The 24123-nt window shown below is 44.1% G+C and overlaps 1 protein-coding gene across 1 annotated transcript in view; it reads right to left on the reverse strand.

Annotated features, from left to right (window-relative positions):
• Positions 1-3041, reverse strand: part of THRB (thyroid hormone receptor beta) — a 553290-nt gene extending 550249 nt beyond the window's left edge. Inside the window, exon 1 of the mRNA XM_069729993.1 lies at positions 2782-3041. The gene's annotated coding sequence lies outside the window, so the exon portion shown is untranslated. The remainder of the gene's footprint in view (positions 1-2781) is intronic.
• Positions 3042-24123: the final 21082 nt, after the last annotated feature.

The following is a 24123-nucleotide window of genomic DNA, read 5'->3' on the forward strand; positions in this document are numbered from 1 at the left end:
CATGAAGGGAGGGAGCGGGAGGGTGGACACGGGAAGAACTAGGTTAGTTTACACGAAAATGTCTGTAATAAAAGACTGGCTGGCACACTCTTCCATCTCCAATGTTTTCATCAAGAATGCAGGAATCTCTTCAGACCAGAGAACACGCTGTATTCTTCCGAAAAGCTAAAGTGGAATAAAAAAACAAACTTCTCTCTTTCAGATAATCCAAACATAATAGTTTCTGGCATCACTGAACTGTTCACCCCTTCTGGACCAGCAGGGGACCCTACTCGGGGTGCCTGGAAAGCAGCACCGCTGACAGAGAGCCGGCAGAGGAGTGCTGACCTACTCTACGGTGTGATGACTGCTTCTACTTATCTGCCACTGACCTTATGACTGGAATCGTCTATACATCCGAGGCGATCACTCCAGGCATATAATCTCTAGTTTACGACATTATTACGAGAGTTCTCACTTGTCATCTTGGATGTCATCACATCACTTAAAGTGACGTGACCTTTACATGTATTGTTCCCCATCAATGCACAGCCGGAGATTAAGAAATGCTACAATGGATAATAAGTAATGTAAACTCATGTTATGTACATTTATATTACATAGATATGGCCCTATGTACAAATAGGGACAAGAGTTGCTGTTTCTACACAAATTATCACAGGTCTTTAACAGTATTGTTCTTTTTTATGGACCTTCTGGGCCCCTAAGCTCCAGGGCCCGGGTGCAATGGCCACCACTGCGCCTCCTGTAGTGTTGGCGTATTGTAGCTACACCTCTGGGCATCCATGTAGGCCTGGAATATGTCTATGAAGGTCAACATACAAATGCACAAATAAGCCTGTTTTACTATGTATATAGCACCCACATATACCGCAGCACTCTACAAAGCTTTATCCTGGAGCTCACAACTAAACTGTCCCATGTTATCTACAGAAGACCCCCAATAGTGGTTTCAGGGAGAAAAAAATGTGCAAAAACTAGCTATAAACAATAAATTATATAGATCACTTAATATAGTGTCCTGATCCTATGGTAGCTGCATTATTCTAGGTTCTATCCTGGGCTCCAGGAGTTTGGCTTCCAGTCCTGTGCTCCCAGCTAAGCCAGCCCCCTTCTCTGTCACTGCTGATATATTGACTGAGAAGGGGGCTGACTCAAGATCTTGGGCACCACCGCCCAATTCCTTATGATTGCAGGAGGTGTTGTGCTCCTGCTTGATTGGTAGTTTGGACCAGGGGCCCTGTTGCACTGTTGGCCTGAGCTGTGCACTCAATATAATGCTACACAAGATGGCTTTGCCTCTGCAGCATCGGAGGAGCACAGTGCCACTGAAGCTGAGGGGATCGGGATCTATCAGTGCGCGTCAGCCAGCTTGGAAGGCGCTCTTACAAGCTTTATAGAAAAGAGCTTGTAAGCGCTGTGCATGTTTGACCACTGCTTAGACTTCAGCGGTGGCCAGTAACCTAGGAAACAAGCAGTAAACAATAACAAAAAAATTAAAAAAAATTCCTGAGAAGGGAGATTATTTTTTTTTTATAACAAAGCACTTTGCAATTCTACCATACAAGAACATGGGAATAACTCTTTGATTACAGGAATAAGCAGTCAGCCGGCGTTCTCACAAGCACAGTCACGTGCTGCCGAAAAACAAACAAAAACTGTCCTGTGTCGTCACAGCAAAATGGCCAGGACCCAGGATGATGAGACTATTGGATGACCGCATCGGACAAATGGGGCTAGAACAATTACATTAGTGAGTTATATAACTTCTGGACATTTTCCCCCTGTAACCTGCCAGTATATAGTTAGTGTATAGAGAGGACAGTGCAGTGTGCAGAAGACAGAGGTCCATGGAGAGAACATTCTCCACACACATACTGCCCCATTCCCTGTCCCAGGACTGCACCTGAGTGACACAAGTGCACAATACATCATAAGCCCATACAACGACCCCCACATGTGATGTGACTGCACAGTGTGCACAGCCCCCCAGACACCCGTGTCACACACTGAGCACCGTACCCCAGTTAGCTGTGCCTCAGTCAGCCGTCCCTCAGTCAGCCGTCCCTCAGTCAGCTGTGCCTGTCAGCTGTGCCTGTCAGCTGTACCTCAGTCAGCCGTCCCTCAGTCAGCCGTCCCTCAGTCAGCTGTGCCTGTCAGCTGTGCCTGGCAGCTGTACCTCAGTCAGCTGTGCCTGTCAGCTGTACCTCAGTCAGCCGTCCCTCAGTCAGCCGTCCCTCAGTCAGCTGTCAGCCGTCCCTCAGTCAGCTGTCAGCCGTCCCTCAGTCAGCTGTCCCTCAGTCAGCCGTCCCTCAGTCACCTGTACCTCAGTCAGCTGTGCCTGTCAGCCGTCCCTCAGTCAGCCGTCCCTCAGTCAGCCGTCCCTCAGTCAGCTGTCCCTCAGTCAGCCGTCCCTCAGTCACCTGTACCTCAGTCAGCTGTGCCTGTCAGCTGTCCCTCAGTCAGCCGTCCCTCAGTCACCTGTACCTCAGTCAGCTGTCAGCCGCTCACTGCCCGCACAGCCGGCGCATGTGGCTCCTTCCCTCCTCACCATTAGAATGTGCTACAGTCACATGACTGGAGCCTACATGACACATTGCTGCATTAACCACCTCAGCGCAGACAATCCCCCGGAGCTGGTTACAGCAGCAGCACAGAGATATTATAATAATAACAACATGACATGAGCATTGCACAACCCGCAGAGCTGCAGCTAGTCCCAGCCAAGCAGCACAGCGCAGACATGGTGTCCTGGCAGAAGAAGAGAAGGGGAGCGCTCACCTGACAGGCGAATGCACTGGACGAGCAGCGGCGGCACCGGCAGGAGGAAAGCTCCGGCTCCAGCTGATTCTGCAGCAGGGCGCTGGGCTTGTCCTGAAATGACCCTGCCTGGGGAGGACGAACAAGGATAGGGAGGGCGGGAGCGTGAGGAGGAGGAGGAGGAGGCAGCAGCCTCTGCTCCACAGCAGCACAGACTCTGCCTCACACTGTACGGCGAGAGCTCGGCTCCGCTGCGTGAGCCGCCTCCGTGTGTGAGCCGCCTCCGTGTGTGAGCGGCCTCCGTGTGTGTGAGCGGCCTCCGTGTGTGAGCGGCCTCCGTGTGTGTGAGCGGCCTCCGTGTGTGAGCCGCCTCCGTGTGTGTGAGCGGCCTCCGTGTGTGAGCGGCCTCCGTGTGTGAGCGGCCTCCGTGTGTGAGCCGCCTCCGTGTGTGAGCCGCCTCCGTGTGTGTGAGCCGCCTCCGTGTGTGAGCGGCCTCCGTGTGTGTGAGCGGCCTCCGTGTGTGAGCCGCCTCCGTGTGTGTGAGCGGCCTCCGTGTGTGAGCGGCCTCCGTGTGTGTGAGCCGCCTCTGTGTGTGTGAGCCATACTAGCCCGCACATCCCGGGGGAGGAATGGCTATCATGGGAGAAGTAGTGCTGGGAACGGGCATGGGCTACGTAACAGGGCTCTGCAAGCCTAGCCACGGCACAAACGGAGGGGCTGGACAAAAAGATGTCACTGTGTGTGTGTGTGTGTGTGTGTGTGTGTGTGTGTGTGTGTGTGTGTGTGTGTGTGTGTGTGTGTGTGTGTGTGTGTGTGTGTGTGTGTGTGTGTGTGTGTGTGTGTGTGTGTGTGTGTGTGTGTGTACAGGAAAGAAATATATGTTGGTACCATGTTAGAGTCCTCAGTGGTTGATACGTTTTAATGGCTAACTGAAAAGATGGTAACAAATTGCAAGCTTTAGAGACTACATTTGTTTTAGTCTTTGCCTGATGAAGAGACCTGTGTAGTCTGGAAAGCTTGCAATTTGTTACCATCTTTTCAGTTCGCCATTAAAACGTAATCAGTTCGCCATTAAAACGTATCAACCACTGAGGACTCAATTCTAAATATTTTTCTATATATATACACTAGATGGTGGCCCGATTCTAACGCATCGGGTATTCTAGAATATGCATGGCCACGTAGTATATTGCCCAGTCATGTAGTATATTGCTCAGCCACATAGTATATTGCCCAGCCACGTAGTATATTGCACAGCCACATAGTATATTGTCTAGCCATGTAGTATATTGCCTAGCCACGTACTATATTGCCCAGTCACGTACTATATTGCCCAGCCACATAGTATATTGCCCAGCCACGTAGTATATTGCACAGCCCGCGTAGTATATTGCACAGCCCGCGTAGTATATTGCCCAGCCACGTAGATTATTGCCCAGCCCACGTAGTATATTGCCCAGCCCGCATAGTATATTGCCCAGCCACGTAGTATATTGCACAGCTCGTGTAGTACATTGCCCAGCCACGTAGTATATTGCACAGCCCGCATAGTATATTGCCCAGCCACGTAGTATATTGCACAGCCCGTGTAGTACATTGCCCAGCCACGTAGTATATTGCACAGCCCGCATAGTATATTGCCCAGCCACGTAGTATATTGCACAGCTCGTGTAGTACATTGCCCAGCCACGTAGTATATTGCACAGCCCGCATAGTATATTGCCCAGCCACGTAGTATATTGCACAGCCCGCATAGTATATTGCCCAGCCCGCTTAGTATACTGCACAGCCCACGTATTATATAGCAATGTGGGCATCATATCCCTGTTAAAAAAAAGAATTAAAATAAAAAATAGTTATATACTCATCCTCCGTTGGCGTGGTACTGCCCCTCGTCAGTGCAAAGTGGAGATCTGGTTTGGCTGATTGAGAAATCTCTACTTTGCACTGACGAGGGGCAGTACCCCGAAACACAGTGTCTGCAAATTGAGATTCTGGTTTGGCTATTATCCTAAGTCATGTGACAAGGCTCGTTAAAGAGTCGACATTGACTTTTAGGATTGCTACTTCCAATAGGTGGCACTAGAGTTCTAGTCCTCTTCCTCTCTGAAGAGACAATTTGCATATTTCCCAGAGGAGCATTGCGGCTTTAAGTCTCCTCACCTTGACATGCTTATCATGTCACTCTCCGCAAGGAGAAACGATACTTCTTGGATCCCGGTCAGACACCTCTCAATCAGCCAAACCAGATCTCCACTTTGCACTGACGAGGGGCATTACCCCGAAACACAGTGTCTGTAAATTGAGATTCTGGTTTGGCTATTATCCTAAGTCATGTGACAAGGCTCATTAAAGGGAACCTGTCACCCCGAAAATCGCGGGTGAGGTAATCCCACCGGCATCAGGGGCTTATCTGCAGCATTCTGTAATGCTCTAGATAAGCCCCCGATGTTACCTGAAAAAGGAGAAAAAGACGTTATATTATACTCACCCAGGGGCGGTCCCGCTGCTGGTCAGGTCGGATGGGCATCTCTGGTCCGCTCCGGCGCCTCCCATCTTCTTTCCATGACGTCCTCTTCTGGTCTTCAGCCACGGCTCCGGCGCAGGCGTACTTTGCTCTCCCCTGTTGAGGGCAAACAAAGTACTGCAGTGCCTCTGACCTTTCCGGCGCCTGCGCACTGCAGTACTATCCTCTGCCCTCAAGAGGGCAGAGCAAAGTACGCCTGCGCCGGAGCCGTGGCTGAAGATCAGAAGAGGACGTCATGGAAAGAAGATAGGAGGTGCCGGAGCGGACCAGAGACGCCCATCCGACCTGACCAGCAGCGGGACCGCCCCTGGGTGAGTATAATATAACGTATTTTTCTCCTTTTTCAGGTAACATCGGGGGCTTATCTACAGCATTCCAGAATGCTGCAGATAAGCCCCTGATGCCGGTGGGATTACCTCACCCGCGATTTTCGGGGTGACAGGTTCCCTTTAAAGAGTCGACATTGACTGTTAGGATTGCTACTTCCAATCGGTGGCACCAGAGTTCTAGTCCTCTTCCTCTCTGAAGAGACAATTTGCATTATTTTTATGAGGTAATAATTCTGAAACGCTTCAACGTATCCCAGTAATTCTGGGAGTATTTTTTGAGACTTATTGTACTTCATGATAGTGCTAAATTTAGGTCTATATTTTTCTACGTTTATTTATGAAAATTTTGAAAAATTCACAAAAAATGAGAACATTACAACATTTTCAAACTTTTAATTTTTATGCCCTTAAATTAGATAGTTCTACTACACAAAATAGTTTATAAATAACAGTTACCACATATCTACTTTACATCAGCACCATTTTTGATACATAATTTTTTTGTAGGAAGTTAGATGGGTTACACCAGAGGTCCCCAACCCGTAGCTCGCGAGTCACATGTGGCTCGCCTGCTCCTGACATGTTAGTCGCTGACGGTCACAGAAAAAAAGTCCCCAGGGAGCCGCCCCGCTGCCTGTAATACCCGACCAGGGCCGGCGTCAGCATCTGGGCAAGTACCGGGGCCCTAAGCAGGCAGAGGGCCCACTCGCCTATGGGGACACTGGCGTGCTGTGGTGCCGGCCCCCACGAATGGACCCCCCTCCTTGCTCCGGGCCTCGGCACTTGCGACACTTACCTCTCCCTGTTCCAGTGCTGCAGCGTCTTCCATCCTCTGACTGTGATGTTCAGGTCAGAGGGCGCGATGACGTCACCAGTGCACGACCTGTGCCTAAGCAGGAAGACACTGAGGAGTCCAGAGCAGAGCAGCAACAAGCAACGAGAGGTGAGTATGTCATTTTTTTTTTTAAATTTGGATCAATATATGGGGACCATCAGTAGGGGCCCATATATGGAGCATTATATGGGGCCAATAATATATGGAGCATCTTATGGGGCCAGTAATATAGGGAGCATCTTATGGGGCCAGTTATATAGGGAGCATCGTATGAGGCCAGTAATATAGGGAGCATCGTATGGGGCCAGTAATATAGGGAGCATCTTATGGGGCCAGTAACATAGGGAGCATCTTATGGGGCCAGTAATATAGGGAGCATTATGTGGGGCCAATTTAATATGGCGCATCTTATGGGGGCAATTTAATATGGAGCATCTTATGGGGCCAATTCTATAGGGAGCATCCTATGGGGCCAATTCTATAGGGAGCATCTTATGGGGCCAATTCTATAGGGAGCATCCTATGGGGCCAGTAATATAGGGAGCATATTGTGGGGCCAGTAATATAGGGAGCATCTTATGGCGCCAGTAATATAGGGAGCATCTTATGGAGCCAGTAATATAGGGAGCATCTTGTGGGGCCAGTAATATAGGGAGCATCTTATGGGGCCAATTTAATATGGAGCATCTTATGGGAATAATTTAATATGGAGCATCTTATGGGGCCAATTCTATAGGGAGCATCTTATGTGGCCAATACTATATGGAGTATCTTATGGGGCCAATTCTATAGAGAGTATCTTATGGGGCCAATTCTATAGGGAGCATCTTATGGTGCCAATTTTATATGGAGCATCTTATGGGGCCAATTCTATAGGGATCATCTTATGGGGCCAATTTAATAGGGAGCATCTTATGGGGCCAATTTAATAGGGAGCATCTTATGGGGCCAATTTAATAGGGAGCATCTTATGGGGCCAATTCTATAGGGAGCATCTTATGGGGCCAATTTAATATGGAACATCTTATGGGGCCAATTCTATAGGGAGCATCTTATGGGGCCAATTCTATAGGGAGCATCTTATGGGGCCAATTTAATATGGAGCATCTTATGGGACCAATTCTATAGGGAGCATCTTATGGGGCCAATTCTTTATGGAGCATCTTATGGGGCCAATTCTATAGGCAGCCTCTTATGGGGCCAGTTCTATAGGGAGCATCTTATGGGGCCAATTTCAAATGGAGCAGTATATGGGGCCAATTCCATATGGAGCAGTATATAGGGCCAATTCCATATGGAGCAGTATATGGGGCCAATTCTATATGGAGCAGTATATGGGGCCAATTCCATATGGAGCAGTATATGGGGCCAATAATATATGAAGCATCTTATGGAACTGTTAAAGGGTATTGACTTTTAAGATTGCTACTTCCAATAGGTGGCACTAGAGTTCAAGTCCTCTTTAAGCAATTTGCATAACAATAATGTAAAATACATAAGGATAGAGTGAAAGTCTGCATGTTATTATTTGTGCCTTCTCTAGGTTTTTCTATGATTATCTGCATTGTGGCTCTCGACCAACTTTCATAGCGGAATGTGGCTCTCAAGGTAAGAAAGGTTGGGGACCCCTGGATTACACGTTTATCAGCAGTTTTTCATTTTTCAACAAAATTTACAAAGCCTATCTTTTTAGGGACCACGTCATATTTGAAGTGACTTTGATGGCTACATGACAGAAAATATCCAAAAGTGATACAATTTTAAAAATTGAACCCCTCAAAGTGCTCAAAACCACATTCAAGACATTTATTAACCCATTAGATGCTTCACAGGAATTAAAGCAATGTGGCAGAAAAAAATTTACATTTTACTTTTTTACGCCAAAATTTTGTGTTTGCCCTAAATTTTTCATTTTCACAAGAGTTACAGGAAAAAATGGACCATACAATTTGTTGTCTAATTTCTCCTGAGTGCACCGATACTGTTTGGTTGCATGGCAAGCCTTGGAAAGGAAGGAGCACCATTTGAGTTTTGGAGTGCTAAATTGTCTGGAATAGATAGCAGACGCCATTTCGCATTTGGAGAGACTCTCATGTGGCTAAACAGTGGAAAGCCCCCACAAGTGACCCCATTTTGGCAACTACACTCCTTAAGGAATTTATCTACAGATGTGGTGAGCATCTTGAAAACAAAGGTGCTTCACAGAATTTTAAAACATTGGACCATGAAAATTTAAAATTATGTTTTTTTCCCCCAGAAGTTTTGTTTTAACCTCAAATTTATCATTTTCACAAAAGTAACAAGAAAAAATGGACCATATCATTTGTTGTGCAATTTGTTCTGAGTATACCAACACCCCATATGTGGTCAGAAACTCTTGTTTTGGGCAAATAGCAGGGTTTGGAAGGGAAGGAGCGCTACTTAATTTTTGGAGTACAAAATTGTCTGGAATAGATTGTGGTCACCATGTTGTATTTGTAAAGACGCCAAGATTCCAAAACAGCAGAAACCCCCACTAGTGACCCTATTTTGTAAACTAGACCTCTAAAAGAATTCCTCTATGGGTGTTGCGAACATTTTAAACCCACAGGTATTTCACAGAATTCTATAATATTAGGCTGTGAAAATGAAAGTTACATTTTTCACACAATTTCTTGTGAACGGGGTAATACCCCATATGTAGCTGTACAGTACTGTTAGGCCACACAGTTAGACTCGGGAGGGACAGAGCGCTATTTGACTCTTGGAGAACAAATTTTCATAGAAGTTTGTGGACTCCACATACAAAGCCCTAGTGTGCCAGAAGAGCAGAATGCCCCCCCCCCCCCCCAATTGACCCCAATTTAGAAATTACACCCCTATGGGAATTCATCTACATGTGTATAGATGATTTTGCTAGCAAATGATATTGTTAAGTGAAAATGCAAATATTCCATTGTAGTACCCAGTACGTTGTAGTGCACGTACATTGTGCTCAGCTTGTGCTTCTGGAGACTTGTACCCCTCCATTTCTTTTGATGGGAGACACATCACTTTTCTAGAGTATTTGTGGTACCAGTAATGTGGACACCCCCAATATTTTTGTTAACAGACGATGAACCTGAGTGAGGATTTTTTTTTTGTGGGTTGAGTAGAAGCTTTTATTGGTGGCATTTTGGGGTGCTGAACATTTTGGATTATATTTATCCTGTGCTCTACGCTGAGCTTTAACATCGGGATTAGCATCTAAATCTATGAAATAAGTTATTTGGATGAAGCCCCCAAAGGATTCATACACTAATGAGCCACTAGACTTATTCTGCGCTATGTGTGGCTTGGGTTTGATGCTATCCATGTTTTAAGGCCTCTTTCACACTTCCGTTTTTTACAATCAGTCACAATCCGTCAAAATGTTGAAAATACGGATCCTATGCCAACTGTAAAAAACGGATGCACTGGGTCCATTTTTTTAAGGATCCGTCGAGGCTATGTGCACACGTTGTGTATTCGTCTTTGCCGCATTTTTTTGCTGCGAAAACGCATACACAGCACAACCCATGTTAAAAATAATAAAAAAAAATAAAAAATCGTGATATTCTTACCTTCCTGCATCCCCCGCAGCCTTCCTGATGCTCAGTATGCTCCCGGAAGCTCCCGTTCCCAGTGATGCCTTGCAAGACAATGACCTGTGATGACGTAGTGATCTCACATCACTGGGAACAGGAGCTGCCGGGAGCATCACGAGCATTGTGAAGGCTGCGGGGGACGCCGGAAGGTAAGAATATCACAATTTTTTATTATTTTTAACATTATATCTTTTTACTATTGATGCTCAATATGCAGCATCAATAGTAAAAAGAGTGTGAGAGAGAATTTCCCTGACTGGAAATTCTTCCAGGCATGCTCAGTTTCAAAAGACGGCATCCGTCGCTGGATTCCTGCGTTTGACAGTCAGTGATGGATCGTGCGTCCATAGGTTTCCATTATTTCCACAGGATCCGTCGCTGGGCAATTTTCTGACGTACACAAAAAATGTTTCTATGTGCGTTGTCTCCGCCTGACCGACAGCGATTTTACGACAGATCCAGCGCACGACAGATGAAACGGAAGGCCATCCATCACAATCTGTCGCTAATACAAGTCTATGAGAAAAAAACGGATCCAGCAGAAACATTTGCTGGATTCGTTTTTTTCACAAAACAACGGATTTTGGCTGACACAAAAAAACAAGTGTGAAAGAGGCCTAAGAGGTGCACAAAACTGTGGTGGACCTTGCTTTTATGCATGCCTAAAAAGACAGGCACCACAGGATCAAAAGACAGGGAAAGTCCACAGTGTCTCCATCTGGCTAATTAAAGGGAATTTCCATTGTGGGTTCCATCTGAATCTCATATTTCAGAGATTTACACAGAAACCCAGGTGAAAGTGCTCAGTGCAGAGAGCAGGTTAACTGTGAGCCAAGCCTTACTGTGATCTTTGGGAGGCTGAATGAACAAATAAACAGCAGGTGAACAATTTTTTTTATTTACTTATTACACCACTCCTCATGCGGCATAAGTGATTAGATGACTTTATTCTTCACGGATCAGTGTTATTACAGTGATACCAGATTTATATAGGTTTTTTATGTTTGGCTGCTATCACACACTATAGAACTTTTTTTGCAGAAAAACAAGTTTTTGCATCTCCATATTTTGAAAGCTTTAATTTTTAAATAATTTTGCCGACAGAGTCCTGTGATGGCTTATTTTTTGTGGGACAAGTTGATGTTTTTATTGGTACCATTTTTGGGCACGTGACATTTTTTCATCATTTTCAATTCCGATTTTTCTGAGTCCGAATGAACAAAAATCAGCAACTTAGAGATTGTATTTTGGGGTTCTTTTTATTCTGTTTCATGCTGTGTGGTAGCAGTGACAAGGCAGCTTTATTCTTCGGGTCAGTACACCTACGACTGGGTCTCATAGGCCACTGTACCTGGCACACTAGACCACCCTTATTTACATATATCGCGGGAGCATACCAATTGGTATGTTTTGGGGGAGTCAGGAGCTCTTAGGCACTTTTGTTGGATGCAGAATAGGAGCTGGTAACACTGATGACATTTTTTCATAGGCTAAAACACTGGTAACAGGTTCCCTTTAAATGCACACAGCAACACAGAGGAAGTAGAAGTCCCAGCATGAGGTGCAAGAAAACGCACAGTGTACACAGGGCTCACAGATCCTGGGAATTGGGAGCTCTAGGCAATTACCCAGTTTGCCCAATGCCAGACTTTATAGCCTAGCTAGGGATATCTGTTGTACCCATCAGTGATATAAATGTGTGGTTTCCTGTTGGAAATACGTCATGCCGATGACATACATCTATATCATTTTGTGTTAAACGGTTAAAATATAGGGGTACTGTGTAATACTAGTTTCATGCAAAGCAATTTTTGTGGCATTTTTATGTATTTATATTTGGAGAAGCAAAAATCAATGTAGCTAAATATTAGTTTAATGTCTATACTATAGAGAAATATGAGAATGTCTATACACACAAAACTTTGGAATGTAGTATTTGGGGAGATTCTGTTTCTGGCATTTTACTCTACAAAAAACGTTTCACTTAACTTTTAAGCCACAGAAAAACATTTTGAAAAAATGTCTACATTATAACTTGTAAAGGCTTTGCTTTTTACCAGATCCGCAAAAACCAATACTTCCATTGATAATATATAGCCGATAAATGTTCCTCTAACAAAGAAACTATATGTTGTGATCCTCTTCACAAAGATACAACTATCACCAAAAGAGACAGTGAAGTCACAAACACGATCAAATAAAATTCTAAATATCTTTATTACAAATATAGACAGGATAATTCCATACACTATAAATAAAGTAATCTCATATTACAAATCACATTACAATATAAATAACCACATATATATACAGCAGGGATGAAAAACACCTCTGCTGCTGTAGGACTACAAATAACTAGCAACACCAGACCAAAAGTAGAGAAAGTGACCTATACATCCAACTGAAATAATAGTATCCTAAAATATCAGTAAGAATGAATATATAAGCATAATGTCTTGTACTCCACACTTACATAGCTGCTGCATCTAGCTTAAATAGGCTCAATATTGATATACCACATAACAGATATCACCTAGTACCAAATACATAAACCATGACTATGATATAACTAAACAGTTACCTGCAGCCATAGTGATAGGAGGTTTAACAGCGGGATAGCGGTCACAGAGGCCCCTCGACGCGCGTTTCGCTGACACGGCAGCTTCGTCAGGAGGTAGCTAGCACACTGTGGCGCCCATTATATATTGGCTATAATTACCATGGTGCCTGCAGCTGTAACGGCGCGTCCCCGGCATGTTGTCACCCAGTGATGAGCGCGGCGCTCTGGGATCACATCCTCCGGCCACATGATCCGGTCAGCTGACCAGACCCGTAACCAGGACGACGCGATGCCTATATAGAGCGCCAACATTCATCCCAGGCCACAGCGCATGCTCGGGTCGCGCACAGATCTGCACAGATAAATAACTAACAATAACTAAAAAAGAACGGAAAAAGAAAAGGAAATCGTCCTTAATAGTACGACAGGCAATGCTGATGCTGCAAGATCAATGGTTTTTAGCGCTTAACAATATATTAGTTTGCTTGTTTCCTGTTTACCGCACCCATCGCCATAAAGCCCGCAATATATATATATAAAATATAAAATTACCTCACATCTATATAGTGCAAAAGGTTATAGCATATGTACAACAAAGCAGTGATATCTCTACCTCCCATAATCACAAATATATAGTGAAATAGACAAAGTGCATATTTCAATATAATAATACAATATATATGATCCTAGCAAGGATTCCAAAAACATACATATACCAATATAAATACAATACATTATCCATACAGTGATAGTGAGACATAACCAATATACAAAATAATAATAACAAAAATAAACAATAATCGATAATACAGAAAAAATGTATACAAAATAAATAAAAAAATGTAAAATAAGAAAATAAATAAAAAATAATAAATGAATAAATTAGTAAATGCTTAAATTAAATAAATAATACTAAAGATAAATAGAAATAAAAATATAAATAAACATAATGTGCATTGTGCAATCTTGCGGGGTATTACTACCATGGGAACATCAAAACAATACTATAACTTTATTATCAACAAACCACATATCAAATAATCATATCTAACAGCAATAAACCACATTGTTACTACAAACATATAAGACCCTAAAATATACGATGTTCAATCTTCATAGATGTAGCTCTTGTCCAAGAGTCTTAACCCCTTAGTGACAGAGCCAATTTGGTACTTAATGACCAGGCCAATTTTTGCAATTCTGACCACTGTCACTTTATGAGGTTATAACTCTGGAATGCTTCAACGGATCCCGCTGATTCTGAGATTGTTTTTTCGTGACATATTGTACTTCATGTTAGTGGTAACATTTCTTCGATATTACTTGCGATTATTTATGAAAAAAACGGAAATATGGCGAAAATTTTTAAAATTTTGCAATTTCCAAACTTTGTATTTTTATGCCCTTAAATCAGAGAGATATGTCATGAAAAATAGTTAATAAATAACATTTCCCACATGTCTACTTTACATCAGCACAATTTTGGAAACAAAATTTTTTTTTGTTAGGGAGTTATAAGGGTTAAAAGTTGACCAGCAATTTCTCATTTTTACAACACCATTTTTTTTTAGGGACCACATCACATTTGAAGTCATTTTGAGGGGTCTATATGATAGCAAATAATGAAGTGTGACACCATTCTAAAAACTACACCCCTCAAGGTTCTCAAAACCACATTCAAGAAGTTTATTAACCCTTTACGTGCTTCACAGGAACTGAAACAATGTGGAAGGAAAAAATGAACATTTAACTTTTTTTTGCAAACATCTTAATTCAGAACCATTTTTTTTATTTCCACAAGTGTAAAAACAGAAATGTAACCATAAATTTTGTTATGCAATTTCTCCTGAATACGCCAATACCCCATATGTGGGGGTAAACCACTGTTAGGGCGCACCGCAGAACTTAGAAGTGAAGGAGCGCCGTTTGACTTTTTCAATGCAGAATTGGCTGGAATTGAGATCGGACACCATGTCACATTTAGAGAGCCCCTGATGTACCTAAACAGTGGAAACTCCCCACAAGTGACACCATTTTGGAAACTAGACCCCTTAAGGAACTTATCTAGATGTGTGGTGAGCACTTTGAACCCCCAAGTGCTTCACAGAAGTTTATAACGTAGAGCCGTGAAAATAAAAAATCGCTTTTGTTTACACAAAAATGATCTTTTCGCCCACAAATTCTTATTTTCACAAGGGTAACAGGAGAAATTAGACCACAAAAGTTGTTGTGCGATTTCTCCTGAATACGTCGATACCCCATGTGTGAGGGTAAACCACTGTTTGGGCGCACCGCAGAGCTTGGAAGAGAAGGAGTGCCGTTTTACTTTTTCAATGTAGAATTGGCTGGAATTGAGATCGGACGCCATGTCGCGTTTGGAGAGCCCCTGATGTGCCTAAACAGTAGAAATCCCCCACAAGTGACCCCATTTTGGAAACTAGACCCCCCATGGAACTTATCTAGATGTGTGGTGAGCACTTTGAACCCCCAAGTGCTTCACAGAAGTTTATAACGTAGAGCCGTGAAAATAAAAAATCGCTTTTGTTTACACAAAAATGATCTTTTCGCCCACAAATTCTTATTTTCACAAGGGTAACAGGAGAAATTAGACCACAAAAGTTGTTGTGCGATTTCTCCTGAATACGTCGATACCCCATGTGTGAGGGTAAACCACTGTTTGGGCGCACCGCAGAGCTTGGAAGAGAAGGAGTGCCGTTTTACTTTTTCAATGTAGAATTGGCTGGAATTGAGATTGGACGCCATGTCGCATTTGGAGAGCCCCTGATGTGCCTAAACAGTGGAAACCCCCCACAAGTGACACCTCTTTGGAAACTAGACCCCTTAAGGAACTTATCTAGATGTGTGGCGAGCACTTTGAACCCCCATGTGCTTCACAGAAGTTTATAACGTAGAGCCGTGAAAAAAAAAATTGCATCTTTTCTACAAAAATGATATTTTTGCCCACAAATTTTTATTTTCACAAGGGTAACAGGAGAAATTAGACCACTAAAGTTGTTGTGAAATTTCTCCTGAGTACGTCGATACCCAATATGTGGGGGTAAACCACTGTTTGGGCGCACCGCAGAGCTTGGAAGAGAAAGAGTGCCGTTTTACTTTTTCAATGTAGAATTGGCTGGAATTGAGATCGGACGCCATGTCGCGTTTGGAGAGCCCCTGATGTGCCTAAACAGTAGAAATCCCCCACAAGTGACCCCATTTTGGAAACTAGACCCCCCATGGAACTTATCTAGATGTGTGGTGAGAACCTTGAATGCCCAAGTGCTTCACAGAAGTTTATAATGCAGCGCCGTGAAAATAAAAAATATTTTTTTTTTCCACAAAAAAGATTTTTTAGCCACCAAATTTTTATTTTCAAAAGGGTAACAAGAGAAATTGGACCCCAAAAGTTGTTGTCCAATTTGTCCTGAGTATGCTGGTTCCCCATATGTGGGGGTAAACCACTGTTTGGGCGCACGGCAGAGCTCGGAAGGAAGGAGCGCCGTTTTGGAATGCAGACTTTGATAGAATGGTCTGCGGGTATTATGTTGCGTTTGCAGAGACCCTGATGTACCTAACCAGTAGAAACCCTCCACAAGTGACCCCATTTTGGAAACTAGACCCCCCAAGGAACTTATCTAGATGTGTGGTGAGAACTTTGAATGCCCAAGTGCTTCACAGAAGTTTAGAATGCAGAGTCGTGAAAATAAAAAATATTTTTTTTTCCACAAAAAAGATATTGTAGCCCCCAAGTTTTTATTTTCACAAGGGTAACAGGAGAAATTGGACTGCAATAGTTGTTGTCCAATTTATCCCGAGTACGCTGATGCGCCATATGTGGGGGTAAACCACTGTTTGGGCGCACGGCAGAGCTCGGAGGGGAAGGAGCGCCTTTTTGGAATGCAGACTTTGATAGAATGGTCTGTGGGCATTATGTTGCGATTGCAGAGCCCCTGATGTACCTAAACTGTAGTAACCCCCCACAAGTGACCCCATTTTGGAAACTAGACCCCCCCAAGGAACTTATCTAGATGTGTGGTGAGAACTTTGAATGCCCAAGTGCTTCACAGAAGTTTAGAATGCAGAGTCGTGAAAATAAAAAATATATTTTTTTTTCACAAAAAAAATTTTGTAGCCCCCAAGTTTTTATTTTCACAAGGGTAACAAGAGAAATTGGACCCCAGAAGTTGTTGTCCAATTTATCCTGAGTACGCTGATGCCCCATATGTGGGGGTAACCCACTGTTTGGGCGCACGGCAGAGCTCAGAAGGGAGGGAGCACCATTTGACTTTTTGAGCGCAAAATTGGCTGTCGTGTTTGGAGACCCCCTGATGTACCTAAACAGTGGAAACCCCCCAATTCTAGCTCCAACCCTAACCCCAACACACCCCTAACCCTAATCCCAACCTCATCCATAATCCTAATCACTAACCCTAACCATAATCACAACCCTTACCCCAAAACAACCCTAATGTCAACCCTAACCATAACCCTAATCAAAACCCTAAATCCAACACACCCCTAATCCTAATCTCAACCCTAACCTCAAACCTAACCCTAATCCCAATACACCCCTAATCACAACCCTAACCTTAACCCTAATCCCAAACCTAACCCTAATCCCAAGCGTAACCCTAATGCCAACCCTAACCCTAATACCAACCCTAATCCAAACCCTAACCCTAATCCCAGCTCTAACCCTAACTTTAGCCCCAACCCTAGCCCTAACTTTAGCCCCAACCCTAACCCTAGCCCTAGGGCTACTTTCACACTTGCGTCGTTTGGCATTCCGTCGCAATCCGTCGTTTTGGACAAGAAACGGATCCTGCAAATGTGCCCGCAGGATGCGTTTTTTGCCCATAGACTTGTATTGCCGACGGATCGTGACGGAAGGCCACACGTCGCGTCCGTCGTGCACTGGATCAGTTGTGTTTTGGCGGAGCGTCGGCACAAAAAAACGTTCAATGAAACGTTTTTTTGTACGTCGCATCCGCCATTTCTGACCGCGCATGCGTGGCCGTAACTCCGCCCCCTCCTCCCCAGGACATAGATTGGGCAGCGGATGTGTTTGAAAAACTACAGCTGCTGCCCACGTTGTGCACAATTTTCACAACGTGCGTCGGTATGTCGGGCCGACGCATTGCGACGGCCCCGTACCGACGTAAGTGTGAAAGAAGCCTAACCCTAAGTTTAGCCCCAACCCTAACCCTAAATTTAGCCCCAACCCTAGCCCTAGCCCTAACCCTAACCCTAGCCCTACCCCTAACCCTACCCCTAACCCTACCCCTAACCCTACCCCTAACCCTACCCCTAACCCTACCCCTAACCCTACCCCTAACCCTACCCCTAACCCTAATTTTAGCCCCAACTGCTGTTCTCCTGCCGGCCGGCAGATGGAGACAGATGGCGGGCGCACTGGGCATGCGTCCGCCATGTTCTGCTGCTGGCGGCCAGGAGGAGCAGCAATAGGATCCAGGGACCTAGGTGAGTATGCTAGGGTCCCCGAATCCCCCTATTTCTCTGTCCTCTGATGTGCGATCACATCAGAGGACAGAGAATTACACTTTACTTTTTTTTTTTTTTGCGGTCGCCGGTAAACAGTTAATTACCGGCGATCGCAAAACAGGGGTCGGTAATACCGACCCCAATCATGCTCTTTGGGGTCTCGGCTACCCCTGGCAGCCGAGACCCCAAAGATTCTCCCGGTGCCGCCCGGCGGGCGCACTGCGCATGCGCCCGCCATTTTGAAGATGGTGGCGCCCACCGGGAGACACGAGGAGCATCGGGGGAGCTAGGTGAGTATTGGGGGGCCACCTGGGACCCCTTTTCTCTGTCCTCCGATGTGCGATCACATCGGAGGACAGAGAAATTAAAAAGAGATCGCTTTTTTTTTTTTTTTTTTGCGATCGCCGGTAAACGGTTAATTACCAGCGATCGCAAATGCGGGGTGGGTTAACAAAAACCCGAATCATGTTCTCTGGGGTCTCGGCTACCCTCGGCAGCCGAGACCCCGGAGAAAATCGGCCTCTGGGGGGCGCTATGGACTTTTTCCACAGCACCGTTATTTAACGGCGCTGTGGTTTAAGTACCCTTAGCGGCCGCCGTTAAAAGGCGTATCGGCGGTCGCTAAGGGGTTAAATTCTGAAGGACGAAACCATGATAAGTAGGAACCTATATAATCTAAATAAATAACATAACAAAATTAATATATAAAATCAAAATAAAAAACAAACAGACCACATATAATTAAAATTTGCGCCTTTGTACTAAATAAAGGATTTGAAGCTTATCATCTCATTAAGACCATATGGTACAAGAGTATTTAATGACACAATCCATTTTGTCTCCCTCTTCAACAGTTCTTTTTGATAATTACCCCCTCGAATGCCCAACTGTACTCGATCTATTCCTCTTATTTTAAATCCCCTAGGGTCACTATTGTGGTAAACCCTAAAATGCCTAGGGATCGTTTTTAAAGTTGTTACATCTTGTATTTGAGCGGCATTTTTTATGTCTCTAACATGTTCCAACGTCCTCACTCTAAGTTGACGTGTAGTCATACCAATGTAGATCTGATTGCACGAGCATGATGCAAAATAGATAACCATATCAGTTCTACATGTGATATGATGAGTGATGACATACAGTACAGACCAAAAGTTTGGACACACCTTCTCATTTAAAGATTTTTCTGTATTTTCATGACTATGAAAATTGTACATTCACACTGAAGGCGTGTGGAATTATATACTTAACAAAAAGTGTGAAACAACTGAAGTTATGTCTTATATTCTAGGTTCTTCCAAGTAGCCACCTTTTGCTTTGATGACTGCTTTGAACACTCTTGGCATTCTCTTGATAAGCCTCAAGAGGTAGTCACCGGGAATGGTCTTCCAACAATCTTGAAGGAGTTTCCAGAGATGCTTAGCACTTGTTGGCCCTTTTGCCTTCACTCTGCGGTCCAGCTCACCCCAAACCATCTCGATTGAGTTCAGGTCTGGTGACTGTGGAAGCCAGGTCATCTGGCGTAGCACCCCATCACTCTCCTTCTTCATCAAATAGCCCTTACATAGCCTGGAGGTGTGTTTGGGGTCATTGTCCTGTTGAAAAATAAATGATGGTCCAACTAAACGCAAACTGGATGGAATAGCATGCCACTGCAAGATGCTGTGGTAGCCATGCTGGTTCAGTATGCCTTCAATTTTGAATAAATCCCCAACAGTGTCACCAGCAAAGCCCCCCCACACTATCACACCTCCTCCTCCATGCTTCACGGTGGGAACCAGGCATATAGAGTCCATCCGATCACCTTTTCTGCATCCCACAAAGACACGGTGGTTGGAACCAAAGATCTCAAATGTGGACACATCAGACCAAAGCACAGATTTCCACTGGTCTAATGTCCATTCCTTGTGTTCTTTAGCCCAAACAAGTCTCTTCTGCTTGTTGCCTGTCCTTAGCAGTGGTTTCCTAGCAGCTATTTACCATGAAGGCCTGCTGCACAAAGTCTCCTCTTAACAGTTGTAGTAGAGATGTGTCTGCTGCTAGAACTCTGTGTGGCATTGACCTGGTCTCTAATCTGAGCTGCTGTTACCCTGCGATTTCTGAGGATGGTGACTCGGATAAACTCATCCTCAGAAGCAGAGGTGACTCTTGGTCTTCCTTTCCTGGGGCTGTCCTCATGTGAGCCAGTTTCTTTGTAGCGCTTGATGGTTTTTGCCACTGCTCTTGGGGACACTTTCAAAGTTTTCCCAATTTTTCAGACTGACTGACCTTCATTTCTTAAAGTAATGATGGCCACTCATTTTTTCTTTACTTAGCTGCTTTTTTCTTGCCATAATACAAATTCTAACAGTTTATTCAGTAGGACTATCAGCTGTGTATCCACCAGACTTCTGCACAACACAACTGATGGTCCCAACACCATTTATATGGCAAGAAATCCCACAAAATCCCACTTATTAAACCTGACAGGGCACACCTGTGAAGTGAAAACCATTCCCGGTGACTAACTCTTGAAGCTCATCAAGAGAATGCCAAGAGTGTGCAAAGCAGTCATCAAAGCAAATGGTGGCTACTTTGAAGAACCTAGAATATAAGACATAATTTCAGTTGTTTCATACTTTTTTGTTAAGTATATAATTCCACATGTGTTAATTCATAGTTTTGATGCCTTTAGTGTGAATGTACAATTTTCATAGTCATGAAAATACAGAAAAATCTTTAAATGAGAAGGTGTGTCCACACTTTTGGTCTGTACTGTAAGTACGGGAATGATCACTGTTATGAAACGTAGATGGCCGCTCTATGAATTTACAGGCCGAACAGTCACCACAACTGAAACAACCCCACTCGGGACCTTTGGTTTGTGAAAGAAAAGATGGATTTTTTGGTGCCACATAGTGGCTACAAGTTAACATATCTTTCAGATTTTTTGAACGCTTCCACGTAATAGATGGAGTTTTAGGGAGGTATTTTGCTAAATCACTATCCACCCTGAGGACTGACCGATGGTTTTTAAAAATCTGTAATATCTCTGTCCATCTGGAATTGAAATCAGTAATTAATCTTACTTGTTATTCCAATTGTGGTGAACTTTTTCCCTTTTTCATCAAGAGCTCATTTCTAGGTGTAAATTTGGCACGTCGATATCCCTGACGAATGTTCCGATGGTTATAACCACGTTGTTGCAAATTCTGTCTAAGAATCTGCGCCTGATTCTCAAATTTTACGTCATCAGAACAAATACGTTTCATACGTAAAAACTGACCCACAGGGACGGACCTAATAGTCTGTGGATGATGTGATGACCCTGCATGGAGGAGTGCGTTAGTCGCCATGTCTTTACGGAATACATCGGTAGTCAAAAATCCATTGCCATCAACTTCAATAAGGACGTCCAGAAACTCTATACGTATTTTGCTATATTTCCAGGTCAGATTGATGTTGAACAGATTGTTTTTTAATCCATTAAGGAATGATGTCAACCCGTCTTCCGTACCCTGCTATATAAACAGGATATCGTCAATATATCTCGACCATGAGATCACGGCAGCGAAGTCCTCCAAATCATATACCGTCTCTCTTTCCCACAGCCTCAGGAACAAATTAGCATACGAGGGCGCACAAGTCGCCCCCATAACTGTGCCCTGGAGCTGTAGGAAAAAACGGTCTTTAAATGTAAAAAAATTGTGTGTTAAAGAAAATTGTAATAAGTCAATAATAAAATCAATCAAATCCACATCCAAATCAGTCATATTCAAGAAGGACCTCGATGCCGCGATCCCATGGTCGTGACATATAGACGTATATAGTGATTCAACATCACAACAGACCAGGAACATATCTTGTTCCAATTGGACATCATGTAATCTCCTAAGAATATCGGAGGTGTCCTTAATGAAGGATGGCAAGGTCTCTACGCACTTTTGCAGATAAAAATCAATGAAACGACACACCCCCTCACAGAGACCACCAATCCCAGAGACTATAGGCCGACCCGGTGGGTTACGGGCATCTTTGTGGATCTTGGGGGTTAGGTAGAATGTTGGAACCACCGGTGAATTGTTAATAAGTCCCTCCAACATTTTTTTAGAAATTATTCCCTGTTCAAACCCTTGTTGAATAATTTTATCCAGTTCATATTTATATTTATTAAGGGGGTTGTTTTCCAATTTCACGTAGCATTGTTTATTATGAAGCTGTTTAAACGCTTCACGCTCGTACATATCTGCAGGCCATAGCACAACATTTCCCCCCTTGTCTGCAGGTTTTATTACCAGATGTTTCATTTTTTTCTGTTCTTGAATGGCCTTGTTTTCAGCACTAGATAAATTATGTCTGGAGACATCTTCAGGTAATAACAGAATTTCCTCTTTCACCATTTTAACAAAGATGTCTACATTTGGACAAATACCTGTAGGGGGAAAATGTTGTGACCGGCCATGCAGATATGTAGGAAAACGCTCATCTCCCAGCTCTCTCTGTTCCTCTAAGAGGGCTTCCAGATCTGCTAAAGCTTGTTGTTCTATGTCTGTTGTGAACAAATGTTTCGATTGGTTAGCGAAATATTTTTTGAATGAGAGCTTCCTGGCAAATAATTCTAAGGGGTTTTTCATTTTCCCCTTCGGCAAGGTTTAATTACTTTACGATGGTGAAAGATTTAGAATTATTTAGGGTGGAAAATGCAGCAGCTACCGGTAAATGTCAAAAATAAAAATAGGTACCAATTAAAGTAAAATGAATTGAGCCATCAGTAGGTTAAGTGTTTTTGAATATCCATATTGAATCAGGAGCCCCATATAATGCTCCATACTGTTCATTATGGCCCCATAAGATGCTCCATACAAAATAGGCCCCATATAATGCTCCAAACCATTCATTATGGCCCCATAAGATGCTCCATATACAAATATGCCCCCTATAATGCTTCATGCAGTTCTTTATGGCCCCATAAGATGCCCCATATAATGCTCCATTCAGTTCTTTATGACCCCATAGATGCCCCATATAATGCTCCATGCAGTTCTTTATGGCCCCATAGATGCTCCATAAAATGCTCCATGCAGTTCTTTATGGCCCCATGTAATGCTCCATATAATGCTCCATGCAGTTCATTATGGCCCCATAGATACCCCATATAATGCTCCATGCAGTTCTTTATGGCCCCATAGATACCCCATATAATGCTCCATGCAGTTATGTCCCCATAGATGCTCCATATAATGCTCCAATCAGTTATGGCCCCATAGATGCTCCATATAATGCTCCATGCAGTTCTTTATGGCCCCATAGATGCTCCATATAATGCTCCATGCAGTTCATTATGGCCCCATAGATGCCCCATATAATGCTCCATGCAGTTCTTTATGGCCCCATAGACGTTCCATATAGCATTGTGCCACATGTAATGCTGCTGCTGCACTAAAAAAAAATGACATACTCACCTCTCGTCGCTTGCCGCTGCACCTCAGCGTCCCATCTCCGCACTGACTGTTCAGGCAGAGGGCAGCGCGCACACTAATACGTCATCGCGCCCTCTGACCTGAACAGTCACTGCAGAGGACGAGGAAGATGAGGCGGCGGTGGAACGCGGAAAGGTGAATATGACATACTCACCTGCTCCTGGCGCTCCTGCATATCCCACGTCTCCGTGAGCGGCAGCTTCTTCCTGTAGTGAGCGGTCACGTAGCACCGCTCATTACAGTAATGAATATGCGGCTCCACCCCTATGGGAGTGGAGTCCATATTCATAACTTTAATGAGCGGTACCAGTGACCGCTGAACAGGGGAAGAAGCTGCCGCGCCCGAACACCGTGGGACATGCGGGGACCGCGCCAGGAGCCCTGGGAGCAGGTGAGTATTTGACAGGCGTCGCTCCCCCTCACCCGCCCACCCCCCCGCCTTCCATGACTCGAGTATAAGCTGAGAGGGACACTTTCAGCCCATTTTTTGGGGCTGAAAATCTCGGCTTATACTCGAGTATATACGGTATCTACTAATGCTGTTTT

This window comes from Ranitomeya imitator, chromosome 6 (genome assembly GCF_032444005.1).
Source record: "Ranitomeya imitator isolate aRanImi1 chromosome 6, aRanImi1.pri, whole genome shotgun sequence".
NCBI classification, from domain to species: Eukaryota; Metazoa; Chordata; class Amphibia; order Anura; family Dendrobatidae; genus Ranitomeya; species Ranitomeya imitator.